Source organism: Amblyomma mixtum, chromosome 6 (genome assembly GCF_055824585.1).
Source record: "Amblyomma mixtum isolate Tamu chromosome 6, ASM5582458v1, whole genome shotgun sequence".
Taxonomy (NCBI): Eukaryota; Metazoa; Arthropoda; class Arachnida; order Ixodida; family Ixodidae; genus Amblyomma; species Amblyomma mixtum.
In genome coordinates this window covers 100161044-100172860 of record NC_143017.1, presented here as the reverse complement: position 1 = coordinate 100172860, position 11817 = coordinate 100161044, and positions in this window count along the sequence as shown.

The following is an 11817-nucleotide window of genomic DNA, read 5'->3' as shown; positions in this document are numbered from 1 at the left end:
CCGGAGAAGGATGAGGTCACATTGTTCGGACGTGAACGACTAAAAAAAAAAATGAAAGGGTGGTGCGCGTTTGCATTTTGTTTACGAGGACTTTCCAGCATCGCATTCTGCTCCTTTTCGCGCCGCGACCTTGAGTATAAATCTGCACTGTAGACGAAGCGTACGGGCGAGCATGTAATGCTTCAGGTGGCGCAGCGGACCAAGTTGTTTTCCATCGTCTCGCTCGTCGAAATTAGCATCGGGGCGCCCAGAACACGGTTACAGCGCTGACGCAGTCATCCAGCGGGCGCCCAGACCGACTACACAACCCTTGCTTAAAACAGCCTGAATGTCTCGAAGTCCCCAATATTTGTTTACCCCTCGCCATGTCGTTGAACTCGCATCCGCCGCGCTAAAGCACTCGCTGTGCAACACTGCGGTGAATCATTCTCCCAGGCCGCGGGGCTGATAGCAAGCGACGACGCCTGCATGCCGATTAGGACGGGGCAATGAGACGACCGCGAACCTAGTTCGACGATCCTAAAGCTTTGCACTGTTTCTATGCTCGGACATCGGCCGAACACTGAACTGAACATTGTGGCAGATAAAGGGCGCTCAAGTCGCTTGTAATGTAGCCAAAGCGATAGACGACACTGATCTATACCTATAGCGTAAACAGATCCCCTGAAATAAAAGGCTGTCTTTTAGAACGAAACAAAAAGTGCAAATACCTTGGTGGTGAAAAAAATGATAAGTTTATGCATTGTGTAAGAAGGATAGCTGGACTTTGAAGCCATAGGAGCAGACAAATGGTACGGTGACCTACACCGCATCAGTAATTATTGTGGGCGCCCGCTTGGGCTGATCGACTCATTACGTTTTTTTTCATCACTTGGTTGCCACGGCCATTACGCGCTGAGAAAAAAAAATGTTCTTGCCATATTAACTCTTTTGTTCAGCGTATTGCTCAAAAATAAGCGTCCGAAATATGGCACCCAAAATTATTTTGACATATATTTCGGAGCGACAGCCTCTGCATATCCACAATTTCTGGCAGCTGTAATGCCGTCAGAGGCTGAACGTAAAAGAAGGAAGGAGACCGGTATTGAACTTGTGCTGCTTTAGGGCTGTGGTGAACCTCCCTTCTCAAAGCCAGCACTTAGTTTCTGTTCGTATCCCAGCAGTGCAAAAAATAAAAAATAAAATGATGTTCTGATAAGACTCTCGCCGTCAGATAATCGCTAGAAAACCTTTTTTTTTTTTTGTTCTACTCTCCGAATTTCGCATCAATGTGGCTACGGGGAGTAAAGACGTAAAGCCCTGAAATACAAAGGCCACTGGTTTCGACACATGCCTCATACAAAGCGCATCAGGCGACAAAGTTCAACACAGATATGAGAGTAGAGATTAACTGCAGAAAATTTATGTTAAGAACCTCCGTCATATCGACTTGAAAAAGTTAATCTTAAGAAAGAGGCAAGAAGCAAAGAACAACGCAAGGGATTATGCACTGAGCGTCTGCAGGTTGGAACAGCACGTTTTAGCGACATACGTAAATTGTACACTTCTAGCAGCGCGCCTTCGGTTGCATCTGGCGTTGTGAGCTCCTTCATGGAGTCTACTTGGCGTTCTCCTTAAATCAATCCCTGTTCTTTTAACGCCTTCTCCTTTGATCGCTTGCACAAATTCTCCAAAGAGGAACTCTGGGCTTTCTGGGGTATAAAAGATGGCTTCTGTGGCATAGTAATACTGGTGTCGACGAACATCAGAAAAAGGGTCAGTCATGATAACTAGTAAGCTGCGAATTAATTTCTGATAATTAACTTTTCGGCTATTAAATTGGGACAACTGGTTGCCGTTAGAGGTTCTTTTGCGCGCCGTCAATAGCTATTTCAGTATTTATTATTTCGAAAACGCCAATACGAAAACGCCGAAACGAAAGCGCGCCAGCGCAGAACAACGCCCTGTGCTCACGTCGGTCCTAGGCGCACGATTGACCTTCTCTCTCTCATGTGGGCTGGAGCAGCTTGTAGCGGTGACCACCGCAGTGCGAGCACGACACGGAAGTAGTGATGCAAAACTACCAGACAATTGACGATCGATAGTATCGATAGTTTTTTGAAACTATCGATAGTGTAAGAAAACTATCGATAGTGCTACTATCGATGACTGTCGATATTATCGATAGTCTACTATCGATAGTATTACTTTCGATAGTGTTGCTATCGATAGTATTACTAGCGATAAAACCGCTATCAATAGCAAGACTACCGATAGTGAAAATGTCGATGGTAAGACTATTGATAGTAGCAATATTGATATTGTGGACTTTTTGGCCAGTGATATAACCAAATCATTTGCGATACCTGATTGGTTTCACGGTCTCACGAGGCTTAACATCCCAAAGAGGCTCAAGCTATGGGGGATGCCGTAGTCTCCGGGTAAATTTCAACCAGCTGTGGTTCTTTAACGTGCACTGGGACAGTTCGGAATAATAGCTGGAACTGCATCCTATGAAAGAACAAATAGCACAACTTGTGCTGGCTTACACGACACTATCGTGCACTGCAGACGTCGTCTTGCTGACGTAACCGCTGCAGGAATGCTTTTCGCACGTATGCTTCGCAACTAGTACATTCGGACGCCAACATTTTATCCAGCGACTTTACGTAGGGAACGTCTGCAGAGCTCGGTGACGCGTAGGCCGCGAAAACGGGCGAGTGCTGTCAGTTACTTATACCATCACCTCGATACCACACACTCGGGAAACGAAGTTTAGGGTGCAGTGAGTACGCGTGGATGATTTTATAGAATCGAAGTACTATATATAAAAAGTAGTATCTATACGGCTATCGATAGTACTATCAATAGAACTATCGGAAGTACTATGATAGTACTATCGATACTACTATAGAAAGTACTAACTATCGATAGTACTATCGATAGTCTTTTTTACCATCGATAGTTCGGTAGTGACTCAACTATCGATAGTATCGATAGTACTATCGATAGTTTTCCATCACTACACGGAAGGCTACGTGCCCTTTGTGTCGTGAAGTATACCGCGCACTCGCAGGCGTTCTTTTGCCTAAACAAAGACGCACCTATTTCAAAATTTTCGCGTGTTTTGGCACGAGTTGGCCAAATTTGTCCAGCCACAGCGCCGAGGGTATTCGCGTTTTAGAAATTACAAAAACTGAGGTGTCTACCACAAACGGCGCTCTACAAGTTTTCACTTGCAATCATACGCTAACTACAATAGTTAAAAGTTAAGAATCACAAATTTCTTAAACTGTGTCACTAAAGGCATGAGTCACCTTTTTGATATCCGCCAGCAGTGGGATTACTATGCGGGAGAAATAATCTTTATACCTCAACAAGCCTATTTCCTAAAATTTAGTGGCGGGCTTTCCTGAAATACTCACAATAAGAACCAAAAAGTACAGCTGAGTAACGGAGTAACGTGCACAATCATTACCGCACGCAAAAGTAGGGAGCTCCAAAAGCGAGAACAAGGAGCCGGTGTTTGTGAACAAGTTTCCGAGAATTCAGACTCTCAAGCGGACTACGACGAAACAAATGGGGAAAATAAGCACGCGACTGCACTTGTATAGACGTGCTTTCATAAAACGGCAATGTACAAGAGTCGCGATTGACCGCTATCGAGCCTGAGCGCAGAAAAAAATTACAGTTCGCGAAGTATTGTCAACGGAAATGCTTTCTGGAGCACTACGGTTCATTCCCACCACTATTAAAGGGCGTACGACTAACATCCGCTGAGTTCATGGGGTGATATTTCTTCGAAGGCCAACTTTTTCGCACTCTGTGAGAAAAAATGGTAAATAAGGCTGTCATTTGAGAGAAAACCATGAACTTTCACAGTGCGAATCATTTAGGTCGGTGACTGAACTCGAAACGGCTTTCAATAAATGTCCTTATTCTTAACAAAGACAGCTGAAGAAGCTGCTGGCGTAAGAAGTATCAGAAGACTAAATATATTGGAGGTTATCTTCTCCGTTTACAATGTAACAATCTGTCTACAGTGAGCACTTTTCGTGGCATAGCTGTGCTTGTTTGCATTTATCGGGTTTAACGTCCCAAACCGACTCAGGCTATGAGGGACGCGGTAGTAGAGTGCTCCGGTAAATTCGACCACCTGGCGTTCTTTAACCTGCACTGACAGCGCGCAGTACATGGGCCTCTAGCATTTCGCCTCCATTGAAGTGCGACCGCCTTGACCGAGACAGAACCCGCATCTTTCGGGTCAACAGCCTAACACCATAACCACTGAGCCACCGCGGCGGCTAGCTGTGCTTGTCACTGGCGCCATGTGGAACACTAAACATGCACGGGAAAAGTTCAGTAACGAGTATCGCTTCAGCGCAAGCCCAGGAACTAAAGTGCGCAATACACGAAAGGTGTTCACAGAACGCTCAGAAGGGCAGCCACATGAACGTTGCCGGTGAGCAAAAAACCAAGCAGCGCAGTACGTACGTTACTTTTAAGGCGAAAGCCTTTAATCCCTTATCGTTGTCGACAGAAGGTTTTCAGCACAGGTGTCACGCTTTTTTCTCGGGAAAAGGCAAGAACTGTCAATGAGAAAAAATTAGAACAGCAAATTGGCGTCAAAGCGGAAATCAAACCCCGTCCTGCGGCGCGCGAGACGGGGACGATTACATTGCGCCACGACGGTCCTTTTTTTCCTCTTTATTGCATGGAAGTACATCCACCCTGAGAGGCTTCAAGTCCGACTTCGCCAGGTCGCATCACGCAACCAGTCATACACAATCACATCAGCATCCAGCTCTCACTTTGTCAGTGCGTCAAAATTCCGGGAGACACACGCATGCATGGAGGAAAGGATGCCAGGCAGGAGGACGATCCTGTGCAGCATATATCCTCCGAACCATAGCATACTGCTCTTTGACAGAGACTTCGATGAACGCGGCGGCTCTCGGTGGCGATCTGGCATGCGGCTTTACCACAGGCTAAACAGTCCTATGAGCCCTAAAAGATCACATAAACCTTAGAACCTTCCACTGTAGGCAAAAATCTAATAGTATAGGGCGCAATCTCGAAGTCTGTTTTGAGAGCTCGTTGAAAAATGTATCAAAAAACACATCATCACGACAAAACACAAAGCAGTGATCAATAGTTTCTGGCTGCTGACACAAGCGACAGTTCACAGACCATTCGACCAAAGTCCCTTTTCCTCGAAGCCATGTTTTGACAGGTAAAGTTGACGTGTGAAGTTTAAAAAAGAAAGTCTCTGCAGTCGCTTGAACACACATCCGTTGCATCCGCTGTAGTACACTGCTGTCTAGAAAGGCGAGCTAAGCCTGCCAAAACATCGGTACAGGAAACAACGTCTCAATCAGAATTTGTCATCTGTCTTCTACCCCCTCACTCCTATGACCAGAGGACGCAAACAGAATAGGCAAATGAACCCTTGATCGTCCGTTAAACACAGCTAGGAGGAAGGGATGGTTTGCACTTTTAAAAAGAAAAACCTTGACACAAGTTGATGAATAAACAAGTGCTGAAGACCAGTTCCACTAGACTCCAGAGGGAGAAACAAATTGACTCGACGCATAGGGTCCCATCGAGATCGCTACACAAAAGCCGCAAATGTTCTATGAAATTCATGTAGTTTTTTCCTTTAACAATGCAACATCTGCATGACATATATAAGCTTCGAAACCAAGAAGATATTGCAAACTTCTGCTTGTGAAAATAGAGACAGCTTCGTGTCCATCCAAGCTTGGGTTTGTCGCCTAACTAACGAGATCCGACAATCTCAGTGAGACCAACTATTGCGATACTGATGCAAGGGAACCTCCAAATACTGTAAATCTTCGCAGTTCGACCTGATGCCGCCCAAGAAAAGCTTGGTTTTATACCGTAGTGACCTACCCGAAACCCCTTTGATTTATCAATGTTAAGAGACGCACCCGAACTATCACAAAACTTTTCAGCTTACGCAAAGCCTTGAACACACTTTTTTTATCAGAACAGAAAAGGACAACGTCATCAGCATAAGCTAAAATCTTAATTTCACACTGCGATAGTGAGGAACCATGAATTGCTGTGTTCTTAATGATACTACAACGAGGGGCTCAAGATAGAAAGCAATTAACGAAGCCGATAGCGGGCAGCCCTGTCGAACAGATGTTTTAAGAGCAATAGGCTTGGTAAACATTTTATTAACAAGCAATCTTGTAGTGGCCGCTTTATAACATAGTTCTATGCTTTTAAGCATGACATCACCAATATTTTCACTCTCTAATACATCAAACAAAAAATCGGGACGCACCTTATCAAAAGGTTTTGTCAGATCAATCTGAATAAGAGCTACTTGACTACACTGTCTCTCACGGAACGTGCGATATGCATATGGGTTTGAATATTACGGCCTTTAACTCTGAACACTTGGAGAGGCCCTAATAAATCAAATGGTACAAGCTGCAGTCGAGAAGAAAGAACCTTAGCAAATATCTTATAATCTACGTTGCATAAGAATATCGAACGATGCCCTTCAACAGTTTTCAACCGACCTGCGTCTGTGCTTTTCGGGATTAGTATGGTGTGACCAGTGTAGAACGTGGGAGGCAAAACGCCCATGTCATAAGCTGCACTGCAAACTTCCAGCACAGCATGCGCTAAGCTAGGCACAAAAGCTTTATAGAGCTCACTGCTTTGACCGTCCGGGCCAGGGTACTTCTGAACCTGTGGAGAACAAATGGCCAATTTGACCTCATCTACAGCAATACATCCCCCAATGAGTGCATGCTGCTCATCTTCAAATCGAGGCAATGCTTCTTTTAAGTGACTTAAATCGGACCCACTGATCGGGTTAATATTACCACCAAAGAGCCGCATATAATAGTTAAAGAAAGCCCCCAGAATATCTGGCGTGTCAGTGCATATATCTCCTCCGCAACGAGTTTCTAAAGTCTCCTTAGAAAGAGCAGCTCGCCTTTCATCAATAAACGCGTGGCGAGAAGGTTGTTCATTAACGAAACTCCGTGTTCGCGACCTAACCAAGGCACCCTGATATTTTTCTGCGCTAAACTGTTGTAACTGTGCTTTAATATTATTGATATTATCAAGATACGATCCCGGAGCAAATCTTTCCAACTCATGCAACTCGTTCAGGGTGCGCTTCAATACATGAAGGTGAACGCGCTTAAAGAATGTAGTCCGTGATGATGCTTTGAAAATAGCATTATTCTTAACCTCCTTTTTAAAAAGAACCTACTTTTGAAAGACTGAGAGATCTGCACGTGCCCACGTATCTTTGAAGCAACCAGCTACAGCGAGCTGAAAAATTTCATCTGAGAGGAGTGAATTATTTAGCGCCCCTAGCTCGCACCGCGGTTGGAGAAGGCGCCGAGTATACATTCCTATCTGTACAAACACCATGCAGTGATCGCTAAAAATTTTTGCCTCACCCAATATCTATGTACAGCAAATAATGTGCCAAGAAAAACGTAAATCCCGTCAAGTCGAGCATTCGAAGAAAACTTAAAATGCGCGAAATGTATACTATCACTTTTTAGTCGCCCAGTGCCAACAAGGTTATGCTCACAAACTAAGTCGGTAGGCACTGCAGAACTGCGGTCATAACGACCGTGATATACTGATCGATCCTCATTGTTACATACACAGTTAAAATCTCCGAGCAGTAAAATTTCCCGATCCGTGCGCAGGAGGTTTGTCCATGACACGAAAAACACTTTTCTATCTGGCGGCTGTACAGGCGCATACACACAAATAATTCGCCACTGCCGACCTGAAACCGCGAGGTCACAACATATGAGGCGCCCCTCATCATCAGTGCAATACGACAGGTCAGGCGTATCCAGAGTATTTCTCAAAAAAAGCATCCACCCTCCAGACAAGCCTTTAGAATTGTTGACAATAATATTATATCGTGGTACAAAGATTGTCTTGGATACGCTGACGTTCGTCGAAGAATAAGCAACAGGTGAACAAAGGGCAACTGAATTTAATACTGGATAAAAGAAAAAATCGCTGTGGCTTAGCTTGGTTAAACCCGGTAATTGCGAAAGCAATATCCGTACCTTCGCCATGGTACAGCTGGTAGTGTAGCTGGTGGTGGTTCTTGTGGTTAGACTTGTGGTGATGCATCGGTTATACAATCCAATCCAATCCAATACATTCCATTCCAATCCAATTCAATTCAATCCACTCCAATCCAATCCAATCCAATGTAATATAATCTAACCTAATGTAATGTAATTTAATGTAATCTAATCCAATCCAATCCAGTCCCGTCCAGTCCTATCCAGTCCAATCCAATCTACTCTAATCCAATCTAATGCAATCGAGGTCAAATGAAGGTCGATGGTGGTCACGGCCGCGGCACGGCAAAGGCGTGAAAGTGCAAGTAAGTATTGCTTTCACAATAAAAAGAGAGCTTACAAAAAAATTCGATGATTACAAGGTTCGTTTTAGGACTGACGCCTTCCTGGTTGTCTTGTCGCTCCCACGGTATCCGCCGCCAGACACCTCTCCTCTCTTCACTCGAGGGCTCCGGCGTTAAGCGATGCTTTCCAGGGAGAGGCGGCTTGCGTGGCGCAGGGGGACGGGGGGTGCCCCCCTCGAAGGGCACAGACGGTGGAATATAAGTCCGAATGTTTCCGCACAAGCGGGGAATTTGTCTTGGGGTTCGACGCAGGGAAAACCGTCGTTCTACGAAGCCTAATGTTTACAACAAACATCTCAAGAGCTGTTTCTGTATCCTCATCCGTAGCCAGCTTAGTTTCCTGAATTGCCGCTAAATTCACGCCACGGCTTTCAAATGGGTGCTTTAAATGGTACTGCCATCGTCGATTCCGCAAGCGTCTAACGTTAGGAGCAGCGACCTCAAAAGCTGTGACCCCCACCATTTTTTGGACGTACATTATTAAACTCCACCCGCCGAGGCGGGAGGCGCCGCCGGCGAATCGGGGGCCTTTTGGGCTGTCATTGCCCTCTTTTTACAGCCAGCCTTCCGTTGACCTCCGCCCCTGATACCGAGCTCCTCATCCGCGGGACGCTTGAGAGGCACGCTGCTGTCCATAGAGTCCAATGGGGTTTCAGAGGCTTCCACCCATGATGTCGGGAGCACCACATCACTCGCAGCTCGAAGGTCGACCAGCAGCTCTTTGCAGACGCCGGTGGCTGACTCCAGACGCGGCGCACTTCACCCCAGCGACGCAGCATCGAAGAAGAGCAGTCTGGGCGCGCATCCGCTGGCTCCTCGGCAGCCTCCGGTGGCAGCAGGTCTTGAGATACTTGTGCAGTAGAATGCGGCTGTTTAGCCAGCTCAAGATCAGGTGCGCCATGTTGAACCCGGCCAGAGTCCGGAGGCTTAGGGTCGGGCGATTCAGTACGTGACGGCTTGATGTCTTGTTAGTTATTAATGGTCATTGCTTCACGTCGAACCTCAGTGTTTTGCCCTCCGGAAGCGTCCACAACATCCGAAATGTCCATGATGTGCACTGAGACTATATCGTCTTCTGTGGACTAGGAGCCCTGACGTAACATGTCGGCATACGTCATGACACAGGTATCCCCGTGTGACAAAAACGGTCACACTGGGTCCATGGCGGTGTGCATGGCGGGACAGATTTCTCCTCCGCCTATGTCAGTTGCTCCGCATCTTCAGGCTACTGAGGGCCGGTGGTTTTTTGGTTTGTAATGCTTTGCAATCTTTCGCAAATCGTTAACAGCGATAAAATAGATTTATTTATTTATTTATTTATTTATTTATTTATTTATTTATTTATTTATTTATTACCTCAAAGGCCCCGGTTGTGGGGCATTACATGAGGGATGGGCGGATTACATGCAGATTATATAAAGATTACAGAGTACATAAAGATCAGGATACATAAAGATTACAGGATACATAAAGATTACTGATTACATAAGGATGGCCTCAATCTTTTTCTTGAAGTCGATGCAGTTGACGATGAGTACGGCTTCCGGCGGCAGATCGTTCCAGTCCCGAGATGATATGACAAAAAAAGAACGGAAATGAGATGTTGTTCTTGCAGCGGGTGGGTATACGGTCTTGATGTGGTTGTTGCGGCTAGAAGGACGATGAGCTGTTGATATGATAGATGATCCTAAAGGTGAATGATAGAACTTGTGGAATAGGCATAGTCGAGATATTTTTCTTCTAGTTTCAAGGTTAGGCAAGGATGCTCTGGATTTTAAAGAGGACACGCTAGTATAGTAAGAGTAGTCACAATAAATAAAACGGATAGCGCGGTTTTGAACTTTTTCAAGGATTATAGAAAGGTTAGATTGATGAGGATCCCATACTGCTGACGCGAATTCTAGTTTAGGTCGGACGAATGTTTTATAAGCTAATAATTTGATAGAAGGGGTAGTAAAACGAAGATTTCGACGTAGGAAGCCAAGGGTGCGGTTAGCGTCATTAGCGATGTTCGTGATATGCGAAGACCATGTTAGGGTATGAGTTAAGGTGATGCCAAGATACTTACAGGAAAGAACAGATGATACTTCAGAACCGAGAAGAACATATTTTGAGGGAGTATGGGATTGCCTGCGATGAAAAGAAAGCATGCATGTTTTAGTAATATTAAGGGACATTAGCCAATGCTTGCACCAAGTTTCGATTTGGGTTAGATCAGTTTGGAGGGTGTCAGAGTCAGTTCTGCTGGTAATAGGGCGGTAGATTACACAGTCGTCGGCAAATAATCGGATGTTCGAGTTGACGTTAGAGGGAAGATCGTTAATGTAGATTAGAAAAAGCAAGGGTCCAAGCACTGTGCCTTGTGGTACACCTGAAGTAACGGGGGAAAGAGGTGACGATGATTTGTTGGCGTAGACAAATTGCTCTCTGTTGGTCAAAAAATTTTGTAGCCATTTTAACACCAAGGGGGTAAGGTTAAGACGTGAAAGTTTTAGTAGTAATCTTTTGTGGGGTACCTTATCAAAAGCTTTTTCAAAGTCCAGGAAGAGCGTGTCAACAGGAATGTTTAGGTCAAGATGAGAGCTAAGATCATTAACAAAAAGGGCTAGTTGGGTGTCACAGGAAAGTCCTTTTAGAAAGCCGTGTTGGTTAGGATGAAAAAACTTGAGCGAAACTAAAAATTTAACGATGTGAGAATAAATAATATGTTCCATTAGTTTTGAACAGATGCTCGTAAGAGAAATAGTATACCACTGGCGTCAACAAAATCACGATCAACATGCCTGAAATTGGTGGCACGTAACAGCAGAGTGTCAGGACCGGTGGCCCCAGTCATGGCAGAAAGAAGTCTATTTGGTCAGAACAAACCTAGCAACCATCAATTCGCACAAGTCTGTACACTTAACTTTCCTTTCAACCGCATCAGTCGCTGGCCTTGTGCGGCCACCGTATAAAGGATTGCATGGCTGGCGGCGATTTTTATTTTCCTTTGAGAAGGGTTGTAGCGTCAGCCTCATGCGCAGCGCATGACCCCGCCGTTGCCTTTTGGTTCGTTGGTTGGTTGGTTTATGGGGTTTAACGTCCCAAAGCAACTGAGGCTATGAGAGACGCCGTAGTGGAGGGCATCAGTATGAGCGGTCGTACGAATGATTACCTAACCAGTAGCATTAAGTGTTAGATCAAGAGTGCTTTTAACCTCTCTAGTCACGAATTATGAGCCTGTCAAAGAAAAGCTTTATTTTCAGATTTTTGAAAGGAAGATGCCGAGATAGAGCACACACAAACAAAAATTCTACGCTCAGTAATGAATACTTCTACCATTTCTGTCAGTTTCAGATGTCTCCATTTCAAGGCTCTGCCCTGTTTACAGGGTGTCCATTGTGCATCTT